The sequence below is a fragment of the Erpetoichthys calabaricus genome, chromosome 4 (genome assembly GCF_900747795.2).
Source record: "Erpetoichthys calabaricus chromosome 4, fErpCal1.3, whole genome shotgun sequence".
NCBI lineage: Eukaryota > Metazoa > Chordata > Cladistia > Polypteriformes > Polypteridae > Erpetoichthys > Erpetoichthys calabaricus.
In genome coordinates, this window is record NC_041397.2 from 39,599,028 (window position 1) to 39,620,943 (window position 21,916).

General features: G+C 38.7%; 2 protein-coding genes across 6 annotated transcripts in view; one reads left to right on the plus strand and one right to left on the minus strand.

The window, feature by feature from the left end:
• The window catches only part of slc6a7 (solute carrier family 6 member 7), a 666,512-nt gene that overhangs the window by 120,779 nt on the left and 523,817 nt on the right, over positions 1-21,916 (minus strand). The window lies entirely within an intron of this gene.
• pgap2 (post-GPI attachment to proteins 2) overlaps positions 16,482-21,916 on the plus strand; it is a 91,121-nt gene continuing 85,686 nt past the window's right edge. The window contains exons 1-2 of one of the 5 annotated variants that reach the window (XM_051926497.1): positions 16,484-16,953; positions 17,069-17,144. The gene's annotated coding sequence lies outside the window, so the exon portion shown is untranslated. Of the gene's footprint in view, positions 17,145-21,916 lie in introns of all 5 variants that reach the window. The other 4 variants (XM_051926498.1, XM_051926499.1, XM_051926501.1 and 1 more) reach the window with 4 other exon arrangements.

Sequence of the window (21,916 nt, forward strand, 5' to 3'; positions counted from 1 at the left end):
TTGTTTAATGGAATCTTGGAAAGTGAGAGGATGCCTGAGGAGTGGAGAAGAAGTGTACTGGTGCAGATATTTAAGAATAAGGGGGTTGTGCTGGACTGCAGTAACTACAGGGGAATAAAATTGATGAGCCACAGCATGAAGTTATGGGAAAGAGTAGTGGAAGCTAGGTTAAGAAGTGAGGTGAAGATTAATAAGCAGCAGTATGGTTTCATGCCAAGAAAGAGCACCACAGATGCAATGTTTCCTCTGAGGATGTTGATGGAGAAGTTTAGAGAAGGCCAGAAGGAGTTGCATTGCGTCTTTGTGTACCTGGAGGAAGCACATGACAGGGTGCCTCGAGAGGAGCTGTGATATTGTATGAGGAAGTCGGGAGTGGCAGAGAAGTACATAAGAGCTGTACAGGATATGTACAAGGGAAGTGTGACAGTGGTGAGGTCTGCGGTAGAAGTGATGGATGCATTCAAGCTGGAGGTGGGATTACATCAGGGATCGGCTGTGAGCCCTTTCTTATTTGCAATGGTGACGGACAGGTTGACAGATGAAGATTAGACAGGAGTCCCGGTGGACTATGATGTTTGCTGATGACATTGTGATCTGTAGCGATAGTAGGGAGCCGGTTGAGGAGAACCTGGAGAGGTGGAGATATGCTCTAGAGAGAAGAGGAATGAAGGTCAGTAGGAACAAGACAGAATACATGTGTGTAAATGAGAGAGAGGTCAGTGGAATGGTGAGGATGCAGGGAGTAGAGTTGGTGAAGGTGGATGAGTTTAAATACTTGGGATCAACAGTACAGAGTAATGGAGATTGTGGAAGAGAGGTGAAAAAGAGAGTGCAGGCAGGGTGAAATGGGTGGAGAAGAGTGTTTGAGTAATTTGTGACAGACGGGTATCAGCAAAAGTGAAAGGGAAGGTCTACAGGACGGTAGTGAGACCAGCTATGTTATATGGGTTGGAGACGGTGACACTGACCAGAAAGCAGGAGACAGAGCTGGAGGTAGCAGAGTTAAAGATGCTAAGATTTACATTGGGTGTGACGAGGATGGATAGGATTAGAAATGAGTACATTGGAGGGTCAGCTCAAGTTGGATGGTTGGGAGACAAAGTCAGAGAGGTGAGATTGCATTGGTTTGGACATGTACAGAGGAGAGATGCTGGGTATATTGGGAGAAGGATGCTAAGGATAGAGCTGCTAGGGAAGAGGAAAAGAGGAAGGCCTAAGAGAAGGTTTATGGATGTGGTGAGAGAGGACATGCAGGTGATGGGTGTAACAGAGCAAGATGCAGAGGACAGAAAGATATGGAAGAGGATGATCCGCTGTGGCAACCCCTAATGGGAGCAGCCGTAAGATGAAGAGGAAGCAATGATAAAGTTACCTTAGATGTTTTTTTTCTTTTGGATTTAAAATTATGGACCACCGATCACCAGTACAACCATAAAAGTGTAATTTCTAAGTTAGTAAAACATTGAATGTGCATTCATCTGCTTTTTCAAAGGCAGATGAATGTGCAGATGGAAATGAAAGTATATCCCAGCCACACAGCGCAGAGAGAATCAAAGACTTCAAACCATTGCAATACTCAGTCATGCTGGACTGATTTAAAAGCGCCACTTAATCTTGTGCACTTATTTGTATGAAACCAACTCAGTCACTGGGAGAGCACAGAAACTCAATACAGACAGTCAAAGAGCTAAGAATAATATAAATGTTCATATGGAGTCATGATGTAGCTGTGTGCCCTTCACTAGAGAATGAGTGCAGAATTTTAGTCTACAATGTATAGCGCAGCTGTGGATGAAAGACTTGTGTATCTGCCACTAGCCCAGCTGCCTTCCAGTTTTAAAGTCTGCTAAGAACAGGATTGTTTCACATGTTGAAGGAATTTTCAAACTTCTGTTACATTTCCACAATCAAATTTCTTGTAACAGGTCCTTTTTTAGTCTACATTATTACAAATGTATATATTTGTGCATAGTTGGTTATGAACTGTATTTGAGTCTAGCAGTATGTACACTTTGATCCCAGTCTGGGTTGCTGTAAGCCAGCAAAAACCCTAGCAGAAACCTGCCATAGAGATGCTTCAGATACACCACTTCAGGGTATACACGAAAACAGCCAAATATACTGAGGAAGTTTTAAATACCTTCCCAATTTAACAGCAGGCAATTGGACTGTGGAAGGAAACTCAAGTGCAATATAGTAATGAAAACATTGTTTCCATCCATGTCTCCTGTTGATGTGAGAAATTCGTCAAGAGGCTGATATTCATGTATGCTGTAGATTATTTTTTTAGTTGTGAAAGTGTTAATATATTAAATCATCCTGTGTATTTCTTTATGGTTATAACGGCCCAAAAGTGATTGACATGAAGAGCATAGTATCATTAGCCTGGGAATGAAAAATTGCATTATGAGATATAATTAGAGCATGCTGAGTCTGAAGAGAAAAGAAACAAGTATATCATGGACTTGGCACTATGAACTTCCAGACAATGTTCAGAAGCCATTAACAAGCCTAACACAGTGTTAGATTATATAGCATAATGTGTAGAGTGCAAGTCCAAGGAGGCTATGTTCAAGCTTTATAACACACTGGTTAGACCTCATCTGGAGTATTGTGTGCAGTTTTAGTCTCCAGGCTACAAAAAAGACATAGCAACACTAGAAAAAGTCCAAAGAACTGTGACTAGGCTGATGCCTGGACTGCAGGGAATAACGTATGAGAAAAAAATTAAAAAAGAGCTGAGCCTTTTTAGTTTAAACAGAAGAAATTAACTGTGACATGACTGAAGAGAAATATTACAGTGGATCAAGACTGTTACTTTAAAATTAGTTAAACATGAACACTGGGGCACAGTTGGAAACTTGTTAAGTTTAAATTTCGCACAAACGTTAGGAATTTTTTCTTCACACAAAGAACAGACACATGGAGTAAGTCAAACTTGATGTTATTTTAGAAGATTTAAGTGGATCATCTAAATTGTTCTAGTGTTCAATGTTCTAGTCTGAAAAGACATCCTATATAAGGAAATGTTTTTCATCATCTTAAATTAACCGATTAAAGGGGTTGTGTTAAGTAATTTAAAATTAAATGCCTTTAGTGATAAGTGATCACTTAACTGAGTATATTAATGTTCTAATCATGAACAACTTTCAAGGTAGATGACTGAAACATTTGTACCATTTTGTTTCTTTTACAAATATATATCCTGGGACACTCCATGACCAGATATGAATGAACAGAGGAAGTTAACAGTAAAACATTAAACTGGAAAACAAAAGTATTCCAAAGAGTTCATAAGAGGAGGCTGCCAGACATTTGGCTCTATGACTATGTTATGTGAAATAGGACCAAAAATAAGTTTACATAATTGCCCTAAACAAAAACAAGTGGATGACACTTAAAGAAAATGTATATTTAGGTATCAATGTGCTTTCAATCATTTAGCTTTAGAATCCTTAAAAACTTATGCTTATAATTTTACTTTAAAGTAGCTTAAAAGCCCCCATTATTTTTCAGCATAAAGGCTGCTGGCTTTTTTGCAAGCAACCTGTCTGTCTTTTGTGCTATTAAGTTTAAATCTTCAGTGAGATAATGACAAGTCAAGGACACTGTGTACTTTGAGAGAGCTAAACAGGCCATTATCGTAAAAAATGCAGTTACTGAGATTTTGACTTGAGAAGAGAGCTAAATAGGCCACTAGTTGAGAAAACATATGTATAGCAAATCTAAATTAAAATACTGTATTAATGCTTTATATGCATTAAAGCTTTCTAGTCAAGCTAAAGAAAAACGTGTTACATTAGCTAGTTTTAAGTTATATAAAAATTAATAAAATTCAAGCTTGTGCCTGTATTTTTATTTCTTTTTACCAGCTGGCCTGCTCAGACTCTAGCATGAATGGATGACAAACCAAGGAAAGTGTGTTTTATTAAAAAACAGTGCTATTGCTTAGACATACATATGTCTAAAACTTAAGCCTTGAGTGATGCTTGTGCAACAAGAAACTATTCATTTGGATGTCCCATTCTTTTAGGTCTAGGTCCTCCTGATTCCAACTAGCTGGTGGGAACTGATTAATAAGCAAGTCTCAGACATCTGCACAGGGTAAAGAGTAATTTTGGCAAGTTTCGGTCAGATGATGGACATAAGGTCAGGTGATGGGTATTAGGTAACGGTGGGTCTGAGCATTAGGTACTGGTGGGAAGAACTAGAAGGAGGAGAGGATTTTGCATAGATGATACGAAATATACTGTAATATAAATCAGTGCACTTCTTAGTTTAAGCCCTTGTTCCAAGGTCAAGTTTCTTTGTTACATTGATGTGTAATAAAGACATTTTACTGCATTCCCTTCTGGACTCCAAGACTGCATTCATTTAAAGAGAGACAGAGAGCTTTTCTCCTTGACACATTCTGCTTCAACCCTATTAGATGAGCCCTGTCTATACCCCAAAACTGCCTGCTGCGGATTTTTTTTCTAATAACAAGCATGCATTCAAGTAGAAATACAGTTTTTAAAAATACATTTCCATGATTTTTAAGTGAGTGATGTAGCACTTTTGTCATCTAGCTCTAGATATTTCAGGTCAAATTACAGTGACAAGGGGTTTCCATGGGTACTCTGTTTTCCTCCCAGATCCAGTTTGGGTTAAATTCTATTGGTCTTGAGTATCTTAGGAAGATCTAGTGTATCTGGGTTTGGTTCTTGAATGGCACCTGATGCTTCTGGGATACATTTCAGCTCTGAACATTAGTGGAAAAATGTATAGATACATTTTCAAGAATTAAAATTGACTTCAAAGAGCTCGCTGGATTGAAGACAGGTCCCTGTTAAAATTATGCTGTGAAAATGCACCAACCTTGATGTAACCAGAGTTGCTTTAAATTAAATGTGTCATAATATTTCATGATTTCTTTTTTGCCTTGTTTACATAGTGACTAGTTGGGAATATTGAATGATAGACTTCCCTTTTCAGATTCTGAAGTATTTAACCAGCATACTAACCAGTAGTAAAAGGTATGCTGCCGGACTAAGGCATGGTGCCCAGCCATGTAGAGACCACAGGGAGCTGTCATTAGTATAGGCATGACAACATGTAAACTGAAAACTGCTTGTTTAAACAAGATCAAAACCTGAAAGCATGATAAAAAAAAATTAAAAAAAACTTGCAAAATGTCAAACTTAATTCGGTCAAGAAATTCAGCATCAATATCCAAAAGGAGAAGTAAAGCAGAGTCCAAAAGACAGGTGTAGAGTCAAAACACTGGAAATTGGAATAAGAAAAAAATGCTAGGAGAGATACTGTATGTTATCCACAAAAAGTACAGCAAGGTCAAAAGGCATAAGTCCTTAGCTGGTCATCATCTGTGCAGTGAAGATACATTCTCAACAATTTCAATGTGGGTGTACACATACTTAAGTGTTGTCTGTGGACCAGTGCCCCATATGCATATATTCCTGTACATATATATAAAAGACCCATTTCTAAAAATTTTAAAACAGTATGTAAAATGCAGATTAAAACAGAAAGCAGTGATTTAGAAATGCTCTTTTATCCATATCTATTTGATAACAGTACAAAGACAAGATATGTAATGTTTTGCTTCATAGAATTAAAATATGTTTGTAAACGTAAACTTCAATGTTGATGCCTGCAACACATTCTACAGAAGTTTGGACATCTGCCTATTTACCTATAGAAAGTGTTAAAAAAACCTATTTGGAACATTCCACAGGTAAATTGATGATTAGGAAATAGGTAAGATTATCGTGACTGGGTATAAACTGAATAAAATGGACCAACCAAAGGCATTTTTTCATTTTGGTTCTCCAATCCAAAAAGGAATTAGATAATCTTTTGTTATCAACACTAAGTTTAAAAGACAAGTTTTGTCATGGTATGGGGGTATGGTAGTGCCTATGGCATGATAAGCTTTCACATCTATGAAGGCACCATTAAAGCTGAAGGATACATATGCATTGTGAAGCTGATATCTTTTACAGGGATCTCCTTGTTTATTTCAACAAGACAATGCCAAGCCACATTTAGTACTTATTACAATAGTTGGAGAGTGTAGGTGCTAAATTGGCCTGCCTAAAGTCCAGACCTGTCTCTTATTGAAAACATGTGACGCATTATCGCGTGTAAAATACACCAATGGAGTCCTAGGACTGATGAGCAGCTGAAGTCCTATATCAGTCAGGAATGGTAAAAATCCCACTTTCTTCATTACAATAACTAGAGTCTTCAGTTGCCAAACAATATTTTTGAATGTTATTAAAAAGAATTGTATTATTGTGGGTTCTGTGAAACTTACCAAGTCTGCTACTAGGTTGATCTACTCTCACACCTTAAAGTTAACATTCATTCAGATACATATACACACAGGGATCCTGTAGACAAAGTCTCATGTGAAAGCCTAATTGTCAGTCACCACCGCAATATTCTACTAAGAATTTCCTTCGCATTCATACATAAATATCCTTAAATAAACAATGGAAACTTAATATGTCTCACAATATTCACTTAGAATGAGTGTTTATTTACTAGAATAAGTTAAGTCGATTAGTATAAACTTTACATATCTTGTTTGTGTACTGTTTTCAAATAAAAATGGGTAAAAGAGCATTTACAAATCACAAATCAATTTTTTTGGAAATGGGGTTGTATATAGGGGTCATCAAATATGGATTATACAAGCAACGTGAACATGATTCCACACGTTCTAAGTATAAACTTTGAGTATATGTGTATTTGCAATATAAATATATTTTTTAATTTTGTCATACAATATATAAAGTATATATAGGTGTGGTTGCTTCTTTAGATACTATAGAAAGGTATATTTTCAAAATTGATGATTTGCATATATTAAAAGAGAATCATGAGCATATATGAAAATAAGCATTGTGTCTTAGTGCACGCTAGTATAGTAAGGGTTAAATCATAAAAAAGCCTGTGCCTGTATATTTTATTATTTTTCTCTTCCCACCAGTATCTTGCTGCTAAGTTTAAAACTTCAGTCAAGGACACTGTGCACTTTGAGAGAGCTAAACAGGCCATTGTTTTAAGAAATATAGCTACTGAAACTTTAACCATGAGAAAAAGCCAAATAGGCCATTTGCTTTCACATGCAGTGGCTTTGCCCCTGCTTTCCTGTCTGCCTGCTTGAGGTGATGATAAGACAAGGAAAGTGTGTTCTATAGTACACAGCGCAATTGTCTTAGAGATGCAGCTGCCTAGACCTTTAGCCCTGAAGAATGTTTGTGCAACAAGAAACTATTCATTTGAGTAGCCCAGTATCTTATGTGGGGGTCCTCCTGATTCTGACTTACAGGTGGGAATCGATCGATAAATAGGCCTCAAACACCTGCACAGGGTAAGGAATAATGTTAGAAAGTTTCAGTCAGATGATGGACATAGGGTCAGGTGATGGGCATTAGGTAATGGTGGGTTTCAGCATTAGGTAATGATGGGAAGAACTAGAAGGAGGAGAGTATTTTGCATAAGTGATAAAAATTGTAATAAATGTAAGCTTGCTTGCTAATTGCTCATTTCATTTGAATTGAGACCATGTGTACATCAAACAATAAAGTTTAATTCTGCATCTTCCTTGAAGAAGGGGCCTGAGTTGCCTCAAAAGCTTGCATATTGTAATATTTATAGTTAAGCCAATAAAAAGTGTCATTTTGCTTAACTTCTCACTACATCTTCCAAACGCTGTAATATTTTGATTTTGGAGAATGAGTAAAATGCTATATAATTGTTGAGTATCTCTTTCACATAGCACTTCAAAAAGGTTCTTGGTGAGAGGAGGAATTCAGCAAGGATGTCCTGGGTCTCAATTTATTTTTATTGCATATGCAGCTATTCTTGCTATTTTGATTAAAACTAATCAAGAAATACAACTCCTAAATGTATTAGGAAATAAGGCTGTTAGTCAGTTAACTGGTGATATTACATTTCTTAAAAACATAAAACAAATTTCCAAAGTCTTGAAGATTATCAAATCATTTTCTAAAGATTCTGGAATGTATCAAAACTTGAACAAACGTGAAATAATACCTATCCATGATTAGAATTTAAATTATCTTTATGGCATTGTAGTTAGAAGTTATGTTAAAATGTGGGTATTATGAAAACTAAAGATGCAAAAAATTTGGAAACTAGGAACATTTGAAGCATTCCACAAAAAGTCAAGGTTTTTTAAATAACTGGCAACAAAGATAGGTTTCACTTTTTAGACTTATTTTTCAAACAAAAATGGAAAGTATTTTATGTTTTACATATACAGTCTGTTCAATCATTATTTCTAAAAGAATGATAAAATCTATTACTCAGTTGCATTTTAACTTTATATGGAAAAATAAAAATATTATTATAAAAAAGGGCCTAAGAACAATTCACTTTGATTAATTCGTTGGTATTCTTAAATTAAAGTGGTTACAATCATTTGTTTAAAATTCTGTTTGGTACAAATTTCCTTAAAATTTTTTTAATGTTTTGGTAGTGTACCATTTATTTTAAATTGATACAGCTAAACTGTCAATAAGATTTACCCCCCCCCCCCCCCCACACACACACACACACACACATATATATACAGTATATTGATGAGGTGGAGTTCAGAGGGTGGTGGTCATAAAGTCTTATTTATTATTTGCATGTTCTTCTTTTCAAGCCTAGATATGCTGGGTTCATGTCCAAATGTCTGTTGATGGGATTTTCATTGGATAGCCATGTTTCAGCCAGGTTCTCTGGCACTTTTAGTATTAGCCTTGAATTTTATTTGCATTTCCTATTTAAATGAGTGTCTGGTAAAATTTGTATGTGTATAAATCAGAGACCGTGGGTTCTTTCTTCTGACCGCATTGCGATGTTCCTGCATATGTGTGGCAAGTGTTTTTGATGTCTGCCCCACATACAACTGGACATAATCACATGGTATGCTGTAAACAACGTTCTGTGTCTCTGCTGCTGATTTCTTGCAATTAGCATTAAACAGGAATGTGTGCAGCGTGTTTGTAGGCTTGTGAGCTACTTTGATGCCAGACACAGGCAAATAATGTGTCCAGAAAAGCACTTAGTTAGTTCCATATTAGTAAGTATTAGTTAAATGACGGTACTATCATGGAGGACCATTGTCTTTTGACATTTCCTGGGTGAAGATGAGCAACACAGCTAGTTATATATAAAATAAATATATAAAATAACTTGACTCCACATAATACCCCAATTTGGGACAATAAAATTGTTCAGAATTTACATATCACATTTTGTCTGAGACAAAGGCATCTGGTCAATGTGTTGTTGGCTAGATAGTAAAGGAAACGTGTTCATTTTTGTACACTTACCTTCAAAAAGAAATATCATTTGAATTGTTCTCTAAAGGAATACTGTATAATATTGTCATTAATTCAATTCCCTCTACTAAAATCTTTACCTGGCTAGGGAATCTTTAAAATACATGAAACTAGAACTACTGTAGATTAGCAGAGCTAAATTGATAGATCTATATATTGATGATTTATTTTTTCTTGCTCTGAAATGTAATGATATTTTTATAAGAACATTTCTTGCTACAGCTTTCATAGTTTATTAAGCAGAAGATTTATTATCAATAATTATTTGAAACATGTATCTTTTCTACAGCAAAGGAAACACATTTTAAGATTATTAGTAGTATATTCCCCTATTAAAATTTTTTAACCCAGCCACAAGAGATGCACAATTCAGTGTGTTTCTTCGTGCCGGTCTCAAGCCCGGATAAATGGGGAGGGTTATGTCAGGAAGGGCACCCAGTGTAAACTTTTGCCACATCAATATGCGGACAATACAAATTTCCATATGGATCAGTCGAGGCTCAGGTTAACAATGGCCGCCACCAGTACTGTTAGCCAATAGGGTGCTGGTGGAAATTGGGCTGCTGTTGACCAAAGAAGGAGAAGAAGAGGTGGGAGATGTGTCTGGAGGCAGGAGGAGAGGAGGAAGGTAAAGAGAGTGTAACTGAGGGTAGGAACTTTGAATGTTGGCAGCATGACTGGTAAGGGTAGAGAGTTAGCCAATATGATGCAGAGAAGGAAGGCTGATATATTGAGTGGGCAAGAGACTAAATAGAAGGGGAGTAAGGCCAGATGGATCGGAGAAGGATCCGAATTGATCTATAATGGTGTGGATGGGAGGATAAATGGGGTAGGAGTTGCTCTGAAGAAACAGCATGTCAAGAGTGTTTGGGAGGTGAAAAGAGTATCAGACAGAGTAATGATTATGAAGCTGGAAATTGGAGGTGTGATGATGAATGTTGTTAGTGCATATGCCCCCCAAGTTGGGTGTGCAATGAATAAGAAATAAGATTTTTGGAGTGAGTTGTATGAAGTGATGTACAGTGCAGTGTTGAAAATGCTTGGTCCCGACACACACAGGCAGACACAGAATGTCATAAAACACACACGTTTTATTTGTGCAACTCACAATAACACCAACGATACGTGCACCAACCACCAACTCAGTCCTTTAGACTCTTCTTCTCTATCGCCTCTAACTCCTCCCAGGCAAGCTTTTGTCCACTTCTACCCGACTCCGGCTACCTTGCTGGAGTGAGGCGGCCTCTTTTATACTTCCCCCGGATGTGCTCCAGGTGCTTCCTGATCTTCTCCCAACAGCACTTCCTAGTGTGGTGGAAGTGCTGCTCTTGCACCCAGAAACACTCCGGGCATACCTGGATTTTCCTTCTGGCAGCACTTCCTAGTGTGATGGAAGTGCTGCGTTCCAGGGCTCCATAACTATCCGGGCACCCCCTGGCAGTGACCACGGGCCCCAACCGGGATAAGCTTCCAAGCTCTGCTCCTGTGGTCCCTACACAGACCAGGGTGGCAGCCCTCTTGTGGCCCGGGGAAGGTATTGCTCCTCTCCTGGTTCCTTCAGGTGACCAGGCTGGGCAGGACCTCCAGCCATCCACCACAGCACCTAAGGGACAGAGAGTGGTGATAGGAGTGGCTTTCAATGGACATGTTGGTGAAGGGAACAGAGGAGACGAGGAGGTGAGAGTAAGCATAATGTCAAGGAGAGGAATGATAAAGGCCAGATGATAGTGGATTTTGCAAAAAGGATGAACATAGCTGTGGTGAATACGTACTTTAAGAAGAGGGAGGAACATAGGGTTACGTACAAGAGTGGAGGAAGATGAACACAGGTAGATTATATACAGTTAGGTCCATAAATATTTGGACAGAGACAACTTTTTTCTAATTTTGGTTCTGTACATTACCACAATGAATTTTAAATGAAACAACTCAGATGCAGTTGAAGTGCAGACTTTCAGCTTTAATTCAGTGGGGTGAACAAAACGATTGCATAAAAATGTGAGGCAACTAAAGCATTTTTTAACACAATCCCTTCATTTCAGGGGCTTAAAAGTACTTGGACAAATTAAATAACTGGAAATAAAATGTTAATTTCTAATACTTGGTTGAAAACCCTTTGCTGGCAATGACAGCCTGAAGTCTTGAACTCATGGACATCACCAGATGCTGGGTTTCCTCCTTTTTAATGCTCTGCCAGGCCTTTACTGCAGCGGCTTTCAGTTGCTGTTTGTTTGTGGGCATTTTTGTCCGAAGTTTAGTCTTCAACAAGTGAAATACATGCTCAATTGGGTTAAGATCAGGTGACTGACTTGGCCATTCAAGAATTTTCCACTTCTTTGCTTTAATAAACCCCTGGGTTGCTTTGGCTGTATGTTTTGGGTCATTGTCCATCTGTATCATGAAACGCCGCCCAATCAGTTTGACTGCATTTAGCTGGATTTGAGCAGACAGTATGTCTCTAAACACCTCAGAATTCATTCGGCTGCTTCTGTCCTGTGTCACATCATCAATAAACGCTAGTGTCCCAGTGCCACTGGCAGCCATGCACGCCCAAGCCATCACACTGCCTCCACCGTATTTTACAGATGATGTGGTATGCTTTGGATAATGAGCTGTTCCATGCCTTCTCCATACTTTTTTCTTGCCATCATTCTGGTAGAGGTTGATCTTGGCTTCATCTGTCCAAAGAATGTTTTTCCAGAACTATGCTGGCTTTTTTAGATGTTCTTTAGCAAAGTCCAATCTAGCCTTTCTATTCTTGAGGCTTATGAGTGGCTTCCACCTTGCAGTGCACCCTCTGTATTTACTTTCATGCAGTCTTCTCTTTATGGTAGACTTGGATATCGATATGCCTACCCCCTGGAGAGTGTTGTTCACTTGGTTGGCTGTTGTGAAGGGGTTTCTCTTCACCATGGAAATGATTCTGCGATCATCCACCACTGTTGTCTTCCGTGGACGTCCAGGTCTTTCTGCGTTGCTGAGTTCACCAGTGCTTGCTTTCTTTCTCAGGATGTACCAAACTGTAGATTTTGCCACTCGTAATATTGTAGCAATTTCTCGGATGGGTTTTTTCTGTTTTCGCAGCTTAAGGATGGCTTCTTTCACCTGCATGGAGAGCTCCTTTGACTGCATGTTGTCTGTTCACAGCAAAATCTTCCACATGCAAGCACCACACCTCAAATCAACTCCAGGCCTTTTATCTGCTTAATTGATAATGACATAACAACAGACTTGCCCACACCTGCCCATGAAATAGCCTTTGAGTCAATTGTCCAATTACTTTTGAGCCCTTGAAATGAAGGGATTGTGTTAAAAAAATGCTTTAGTTGCCTCACATTTTTATGCAGTCGTTTTGTTCACCCCACTGAATTAAAGCTGAAAGTCTGCACTTCAACTGCATCTGAGTTGTTTCATTTAAAATTCATTGTGGTAATGTACAGAACCAAAATTAGAAAAAAGTTGTCTCTGTCCAAATATTTATGGACCTAACTGTACTATGCAGAAGAGTCAATCTGAAGGAGATTGAAGACTGCAAAGCGGTGGCAGGGGAAAGTGATGTTAGGCAGCATAGGATGGTGGTCTGTAGGAAGAAGTTGGAGATCAAGAAGAAGAGGAGAGTGCGAGCAGAGCCAAGGATCAAATGGTGGAAGTTGAAAAAAGAAGACTGCAAGGTTGAGTTTAGGGAGGAGGTAAAACAGGCACTGGGTGGCAGTGAAGAGTTACCAGACAGCTGAGCAACTACAGCAGAAGCAGTAAGGGTGACAGCAAGAAGGGTGCTTGGAGTGACATCTGGACAGAAGAAGGAGAAAATGGAAACCTGGTGGTGGAATGGAGAAATACAGGAGAGTATACAGTGAAAGAGGAGGGCAAAGAAGAAGTGGGATTGTCAGAGAGATGCAGAAAGTAGACAAGAGTACAAGGAGATAAGGCATAATGTGAAAAGAGAGGTGGCAAAGGCTAAAAAAAGCTTATGATGAGTTGTATCTGCGGTGGGTTGGCACCCTGCCCGGGATTGGTTCCTGCCATGTGCCCTGTGTTGGCTGGGATTGGCTCCAGCAGACCCCCGTGACCCTGTGTTCGGATTCAGAGGGTTGGAAAATGGATGGATGGATGGATGAGTTGTATGAGAGGCTGGAAACTAAGGAGGAAGAAAAGGACCTGTAATGATTGGCTAGATAGAGGGACCGAGCTGGGAAAGATGTGCAGCAGGTTAGGGTGATAAAGGATAAAGATGGAAACATACTCACAAGTGAGGAGTGTGTGTTGAGTAGATGGAAAGAGTACTTTGAGAAGCTGATGAATGAAGAGAATGAGAGAGAGAAGGTTGGATGATGTGGAGATAGTGAATCAGGAAGTGCAACGGATTAGCAAGGAAGAAGTAAGGATAGCTATGAAAAGAATGAAGAATGGAAAGGCCGTTGGTCCAGATGACATACCTGTGGAAGCATGGAGGTGTTTAGGAAAGATGGCAGAGGAGTTTTTAACCAGATTATTTAATGGAATCTTGGAAAGTGAGAGGATGCCTGAGGAGTGGAGAAGTGTACTGGTGCCGATTTGTAAGAATAAGGGGGATGTGCAGAGCTGTAGTAACTACAGGGGGATCAAATTGATGAGCCACAGCATGAAGTTATGGGAATGAGTATTGGAAGCTAGGCTAAGAAGGGAGGTGATGATTAGTGAGCAGCAGTATGGTTTCATGCCAAGAAAGAGCACCACAGATGTGATGTTTGCTCTGAGGGTGTTGATGGAGAAGTATAGAGAAAGCCAGAAGGAGTTGCATTGTGTCTTTGTGGACCTGGAGAAAGCATGTGGCAGGGTGCCTTGGTATTGTATGAGGAAGTCCAGAGTGGCAGAGAAGTACGTAAGAGCTGTATAGAATATGTACGAGGGAAGTGTGACAGTGGTGAGGTCTGCAGTAGGAGTGACGGATGCATTCAAGATGGAGGTGAGATTACATCAGGAATAGGCTCTGAGCCCTTTCTTATTTGCAATGGTGATGGACAGGTTAGACGAGATTAGACAGGAGTCCCGGTGGACTATGATGTTTGCTGATGACATTGTGATCTGTAGCGATAGTAGGGAGCAGGTTGAGGAGACCCTGGAGAGGTGGAGATATGCTCTGGAAAGAAGAGGAATGAAGGTCAGTAGGAACAAGACAGAATACATGTGTGTAAGTGAGAGGGAGGTCAGTGGAATGGTGAGCAGGCAAGAAGTAGAGTTGGCGAAGGTGGATGAGTTTAAATACGTGGGATCAACAGTACAAAGTAATGGGGATTGTGGAAGAGAGGTGAAAAAGAGAGTGCAGGCAGGGTGGAATGGGTGGAGAAGAGTGTCAGGAGTAATTTGTGACAGACAGGTATCAGCAAGAGTGAAAGGGAAAGTCTATAGGACGGTAGTGAGACCAGCAATGTTTATAAGGGTTGGAGACGGAGGCACTGAACAGAAAGTAGGAGTTAAAGATGCTAAGATTTGCATTGGGTGTGATGAGAATGGACAGAATTATAAATGAGAACATTAGAGAGTCGGCTCAGGTTGGATGGTTGGGACACAAAGTCAGAGAGGCGAGATTGCGTTGGTTTGGACATGTGCAGAGAAGAGATACTGGGTATATAGAAGGATGTTGAGGATAGAGCTGCCAGGCAAGAGAAGAACTAAGAAACTAAGAGAAGGTTTATTGATGTAGTGAGAGAGGACATGCAGGTGATGGGCGTAACAGAGCAAGATGCAGAGAACAAGAAGATATGGATAGAGATGATCCACTGTGGCAACTTGTAATGGGAGCAGCCACAAGAAGAAGACCCCTATTAAAAATTTTTAAGATTAAAATTTGGGATGGATTATAATACTTTTACATTTTTTCAAAAAGACTGAAACTGCAGATCGTTTATTTTTTATTTATGAATATTCTTTTTGCCTTAATATGTGCAATTGGTTGTATTTAAATAATACAGTATAGTGATTTCCAGAATTATACCTTTAATTTAAAAAAATACAGAAAAAATGCTCAGTTTTGTGTAATAATATTATTATCTTTGATAAATGTTTAATCTATGAATGTATAAAAAAACTGGCTTTCAGAACGGTATTAACCACGTTAATTACATTTTTAACTCTTGAAATAAGAGGCAATAATACATATTTACACGTTAAAATTTTGATATGACCCTTACTGTATATTTTCTGATTACTGTATAATGTAATGCTATTTGTGCATTGCATCATAACCTATCGTCTTTGGGTGAGGAGCAAAAGCTTCAGAATCAAAAATTTCGATATCCTATTTTCGTCTTTTTAGGGTCCCCTTGTACCGAAAACGTCGATATCTCGATGATATGTGGGTGTCTGTGTGTTCCCGTTTATTGAGGACAGTATAGAGCTAAAACGGCTGCACGGAAAAATACCAAACTGGAAACTTAAACCTCTTATGAGATGACGAAGTGCTGATTAGTTTTTGAGCCAAATCGTTCAAGAGAAAGATGCACTCTAGACTCGAGGAACCCTCAAATACCATTATTCTGCAATTGATTATGAATTCTTCTTTTCAGTTGCTATCGTAATTACCTGTTTTATAATCAGAAATATCGGCATCAGAGCCGTAAATAATTACTGAAATGTTATTGACTAGTTCGGGTAACTTGGTTCCTAAGGCACAAAGCCTACTGACGCTCACGTCCAATTTTTTTTACTTCTTTTTCGATTTATATCCATTTAATTAATAAAAGCAACTTAACCGCTTTATAAACTTCTAGTTCTGTTTGAGAAACCAAGCGTTTATTTGCCTGATTGTATTGTAAATTGTAAAAACTGAATACAAGTTTAAAAAAAAAACGTGGTTGTGCGTGGCATTGTGTCAGCCGATTAGCTTTCTACTTGAGCCCAGTGCTGTATGCGAACTTGAAATATCGGTTATAAATTGCCAGATGAATTCGGAAAATATATAACTAAACTAATGTGAAAGGTGCTATATACCACAATATCATTTGCTCTTCTTCTTCTTGTTTTTTTTCCGCACTACTTTCGTTGAGCGCATAACTGCGGAAGCATTCCGTACATAACAATTACCTGCTGTTTGCGTTTCTTGTTTTGTTTTTTAAATGCAAGCGGGATTCGAGTCACGTGACTATGACGAAGGGGCGCAGAGAGCGGGGTGTTATACTTTTGACTCTAACGTTGCCATGCCCCTTTTACAGTTGCCTTTGCCACCTGTCTGAGTGCTTGGCGTTCTTCCGAGTTTGCAAAAAGCCTCACGTCTGAAGAATTATGTCGTGACTCCAGCTGATCGATAAGTTGTCTGTTTTAAGGCGGTAGAGAAGTTGAGTTTTTTTAAAATCAATCCATTCATTCATCTTTGCTGGGATTTTGCTTGTTGTCATGGAGGTGGCGAGGACAAGTTTAGGCATTATTTTGCCTTTAGTCTCTCATCATTTTTATTTTAAGTGTTTACGGACTACGTCTTCTTAACCTACCGAGTTCTCACGCTTCTCTGACATCGCCTCAGCCGCCGGCGCTTCCTGCTCCTAGACTGGGCGGGTTACTAAATCAAGTCCGTGGTTTAGCGTTAAGGCCTTGAAAAAGCTCTTGCTTTTTGCAGGTATTTTTGATTTTTCACTCGTGCGTATTGCAAATAAATCTTCCCTCTGTATGTTTGTGGATCCTGTCAGCAATTGTTCACGTCTCTGCTTCACCATCCTTTTCTGTTCTTGTAGCGTGAAGATTAACTGCCTCGTTCGGTTTATTTCTGAAGACGGACTTTTCTTACGTTGTACATCAGGAGTGCAAGAGGTATGTATCTTTTTAAGCCATTGAATGGTCACGAAGTTGGTACACACGACACGGGCATCGATTTTTGTTTGGAGGATAAACCATATTCCAGACGTATACCTTTTTCCAGCTTAGATAGTTGTTCACATTTGAATGGTCCAGTGTGAATAAGGAAATGAGATCCATAAATTAATGCATTTAATATCTGATATATTAATCTAATTCTAAGATGACAGTGGTTGCTGCTGTTGCCTTAAAGTTGCCGCAGAATAGTTATAACGTGGCTTGGTTTCTTCCTGTGTGGAGTTTGTACATTCTTCCTATGGTTTCTTTTATTTCTCCAGGACATTTGGGTTTTCCTGGCCTCTCAAAGATGGGCATGATTGGTAAATGGTCCCCTTGGCTTTTGTTCTTGAATGTGCCATGTTTTGAACTGGATAAAGTAAGTCAGATGTTGGATAGATGGATTAATCTGGTAAAGTGCAGAGGTGGTTGCTGAGAGAGTGACCGTGTGCTTCAGTACCACAATAAATGGGCATCCATTCTCAAACCTGTTTAATCCAATATGGAGTCCTGACACCCATTTTGGCAACATATTCATTATATTCTTAAAATGAAGTTTTGAAATAACAGACATCTGTAGAATTGTTTCTGTCAGGACAGATAGTAAGGAGCAGTTGTTATCAAAAGTAAACTGAAAAATTGCGATTAAGTGATGTCAGATAACTTATGTGATTACTGATTAAAAGACCCTAGAAAGATGCAAGTGATTTTTATTTTTCTTCCTCAGAAATCTACTCTTTGAATCTGAGATGTGGTCTCATGAGTCCAGTGTAAGTGGAAAGTGATAATAGAGTATTATACATTAAAAGAATATTTTAACTTAAATGTGTGATATATCTGTTTTTCAACAATTTAGAATGTCTGGCCCCGAGAAAGGGGTTATCCCAAAACACTCCAGCCTAAAGAACATTGTGTTGCCTCCTGAATACTACTGAATGTTAGTATGGAAGACATTTGATGCTTTAATGGTAAATATTATTGTAAATAATAATGTGTAACCCCAAGAAATTGTTAAAGTGTAGTTACGTAAGCAGATATGCTCATGTTATAAAGAAGTGGGAAGCGACTGGTATTAAATTTATGTTTAGAGGTCAGTAAAGGTAATACAAGCTGTATGTAAGTAGTTCTTTATTTCCTTAATTTTGTTTCTTTTCATAATTTGCTTTGGAAGTATGGACGAACATTTCTACTCTGTTTCTGGCCTTTAATGATATCACTTAACCACAATTTTTCAGTTTTCTTTTAGATCTTCAACTAATTAAATCTCACATGCCCTCTCATTGAAACCTGTCTCAGGTATACAGCAGATATAACATAATTGGACCAGCTTGATTTAGCAGTAAATACAATTACACATTACAAGAAAAAGCTTTAAGTCACAAATATACAACACTTATGGTTATGAAGACCATCAAGCAGACTGAATTAAACTAATATCTAAACCATCCTAATATTCATGTGTGTAGTTAGTTTATTCAACAGCAAGTTAAAGAAGTTACAGATTGTCTACATAACATCTGTATTCCACTTACTGACCTTTAAACTTAAGCTTCAGTGGCTTACCCTTTTTTTTTATAACTTGAGCATATCTTTAATTACAATATAACAATTTCTTGGGGTTAAACAAATAATTAGCAAGCAATCACAAGTGCCCATTATAGCCATTACGTCTTCCACATTAAAAATCCAATAGTATCCAGGTGTCAGCATCAAGTCCTTTAGGCTCCTTGGGGCCATACATTCAAAAGTACTATAAAATAGATGCAATATACACCATCAAATACACTGGCAACATAAAATACTCATTTATCTTTATTTTTCACTTACACCATACTCATGGCACCATATACACACTCCTGTCCTTCTTTCTCTTTTATTGTATTCTAGGGAGCCACAGCCTATTTCTGCAGCACTCAGTTCAAGTTTGGAAGTAACCACCCTGAAATTTAGATGCCAGTCTGCAGGATAAGTATGCAGCCAATTTACATATATTCTCAAAATATCTTAATTTAATAGGTGGAGTCTGCTGACACACATGGGAAAGGTTTATTTACTTGTATGTAAACACTTTCTGCTTGATTTGGGGTTCACTGCACAAGTCATAATTTTCAGCTAAGCTGATTAATATTTCTAATATCACCCAAATAATCAATTATCGAAAAGTAATTTGTTGCAGCCCCATCTGCAGCATTGCTAACGCTTGTGGTGTGGCATTTGTAGAATGTAAAAGCATCACATTTTATTATGAAAGTATTAATAAAAAATTCTTTAGTCTGTTACCTTGTGAAATGGGTAAACCATTTGTCTTGCTTTAGGAGTTTTTCTTCAGTGCCTGCATCCTTTCAGATAAACTGACTCAGAATAGGCTATGTTAGACTTGTTATGCAGCTTAAATGTGGCAGCATAATTTTGAAGCTGCTAATTTAAAGTTTTAATGTTACATTTGAAGGAGGAAAAATTTATAAAACCAAAGTATTTATCCTATGCACACACATTACTGCTTTAACTTAAGTAACAATGATAACCAAGAATTCTGTTGTCATGGCTTTTTTTTTTTTTTTTTTTTTTTGTACCTATACTGCATTTGCACTCTAAAGTTGCATGGTGATTTTTTTATTGCTAACGCCAAAATGTCTAATGAGTGTTAGTGATCAGTTAACCTTGTGCTTCAGTAATCTAAAAATGTTATATTTATGAATGGTCTCTCTTGCCTTTGAGTACCTGATGATTTATAGGGCACTTTACATTAACAGTAAATCTCAAAGTGCAACATAAAATGTTTAAACAAAGGCAAAGCAAGATAAAAACGGAGATAAAACAACAATAATTGTAGCATTCTTGTTAATAAGCTTTCCTAAATAGAAAAGTCTTTAGCTGTTTTTTTAAAACAGCCCCCAATCTGCTGTGTTCTTAGGCTCTCTGGTAGGGCATTCCAGAGCCGTGGAGCAGCGGCTGCAAAGGCTCGGTCACCCATTGTATGAAGTTTGATCACAGTTGTGCGAAGGTGGTAGGTATTTGCAAAATGGAGATTTCTTGTAGTGGATTGTAGTATGAGGAGTTCTTTAAGATATTGTGGAGCATTTCCATAGAGTAAACAGAGTTTGTATTCGATACTGAGATGGATAGGGAGCCAATGAAGTGACCAAAGGATTTGTGAAATGTGTTCATATTTCCGCACCCTCATTCGGATTCTTGCAGCACTATTTTGAATTTGTTGTAGCTTTTGAAGGCTCTTGTTGGGTATCCCGATGAGGAGTGCATTACAATAGTCCAGTCTGGACGAGACAAAGGCATGAACCATCTTTTCAGCATCACAGAGGGAGAGGTAGGGACAGAGTTTGGCTATGTTTCGGAGATGAAGGAATGCAATTTTACAATGGCGATGGACATGTGTATCAAATGACAGATGGGAGTGTAACTTGACACCCAGATTTGTAACAGAAGGGGAGAGGGTAATGTTACGTTCCTCTGTAAATTGTATTTCCTTTTCTGACCGAAGTTGAGTTGGGGGGGGGGGGGGGGGGTGCCAGTTAAAAGAGGTGCTGTTCAACTTGAGGAAGTTCTTGGACATCCAGGCCTCAATGTCATCCAAGCAAGAGGAAAGAGTTGATGGAGGTGTAAGAGAAGTTGGATCCAGTCTCACATAGAGCTGCGTATCATCAGCATAGCAATGGAATGAAACTCCATGCTTGCGGATGATGTGACCCAGGGGTAGCATATTAAAGAGTGTCGGCCCAAGGACTGATCCTTGTGGGACCCCACAGGTTACAGTGTGGGTATGAGATTTAGCATCCCCCAAGGCCACATACTGAGCCCTATCTGTAAGATAGGACTCGAACCACTCCAAAGCAATGCCAGAAAGTCCAATTGTGTAGTGAAGATGATGGAGAATATTATGATCTACTGTATCAAATGCAGCTGTGAGGTCCGGGAGGATAAGGAGTGATGGAGAACCCTGGTCAGCAGCCATCAGGAGGTCATTGGTGACTCTGGCCAGGGCTGTCTCTGTACTGTGAGAAGTTCAGAAACCAGATTGAATTTTTCAAACAGATTGAATTTTTGAGGTGATCCTGAAGCTGAACCAAAACAACCTTTTCCAAAACCTTAGACAAAAATGGAAGGCTGGAGATCGGACGATAGTTTGATAGGATTTTTTTAAATGAGGTCTAATATTTGCGGTTTTCAAGGCCAGTGGGACTAAGCCGCTCTGGAGAGAGTGATTAATGATATCAGCAATAAGAGGGCTTATATCTGATACATTGACTTTTACCAGAGGAGTAGGAAAAGGGTCTAATGAACACATTGAATACCTCATCTGCTGTATGATGTCCTCAACTTCTTTTAACTGTGGTACAGAGGAACTGAGAAAGGCAGCCCATTGGCTTGATGCAGAAACATCCAGCGATGGAGGGCTGGAGGCAGACAATGAGGACTGGATGAAGTCCACTTTAGAGGTGAAATATTCAATAAAATTATTGCACTGCTCCTCTGTGAAATTATTACAGGCGTAGGTATGAGGATTGAGTAAATGATTTATCACAGAAAAAAGTTGTTTGGAATTTCCAGGACTGTTGTTGATTAAATTTGAATAATATTGATATTTGGCAGTGGTCAGTGCCTTGGAGTAGTTTTTTTGGTGTTCCCGATAAGCTAATTTGTGGACCGTTAAACTGGTTGCAACAAAATGCTGCTCAAGGGCTCGCCCAGCTGTTTTCATCTGTCGAAGTTCA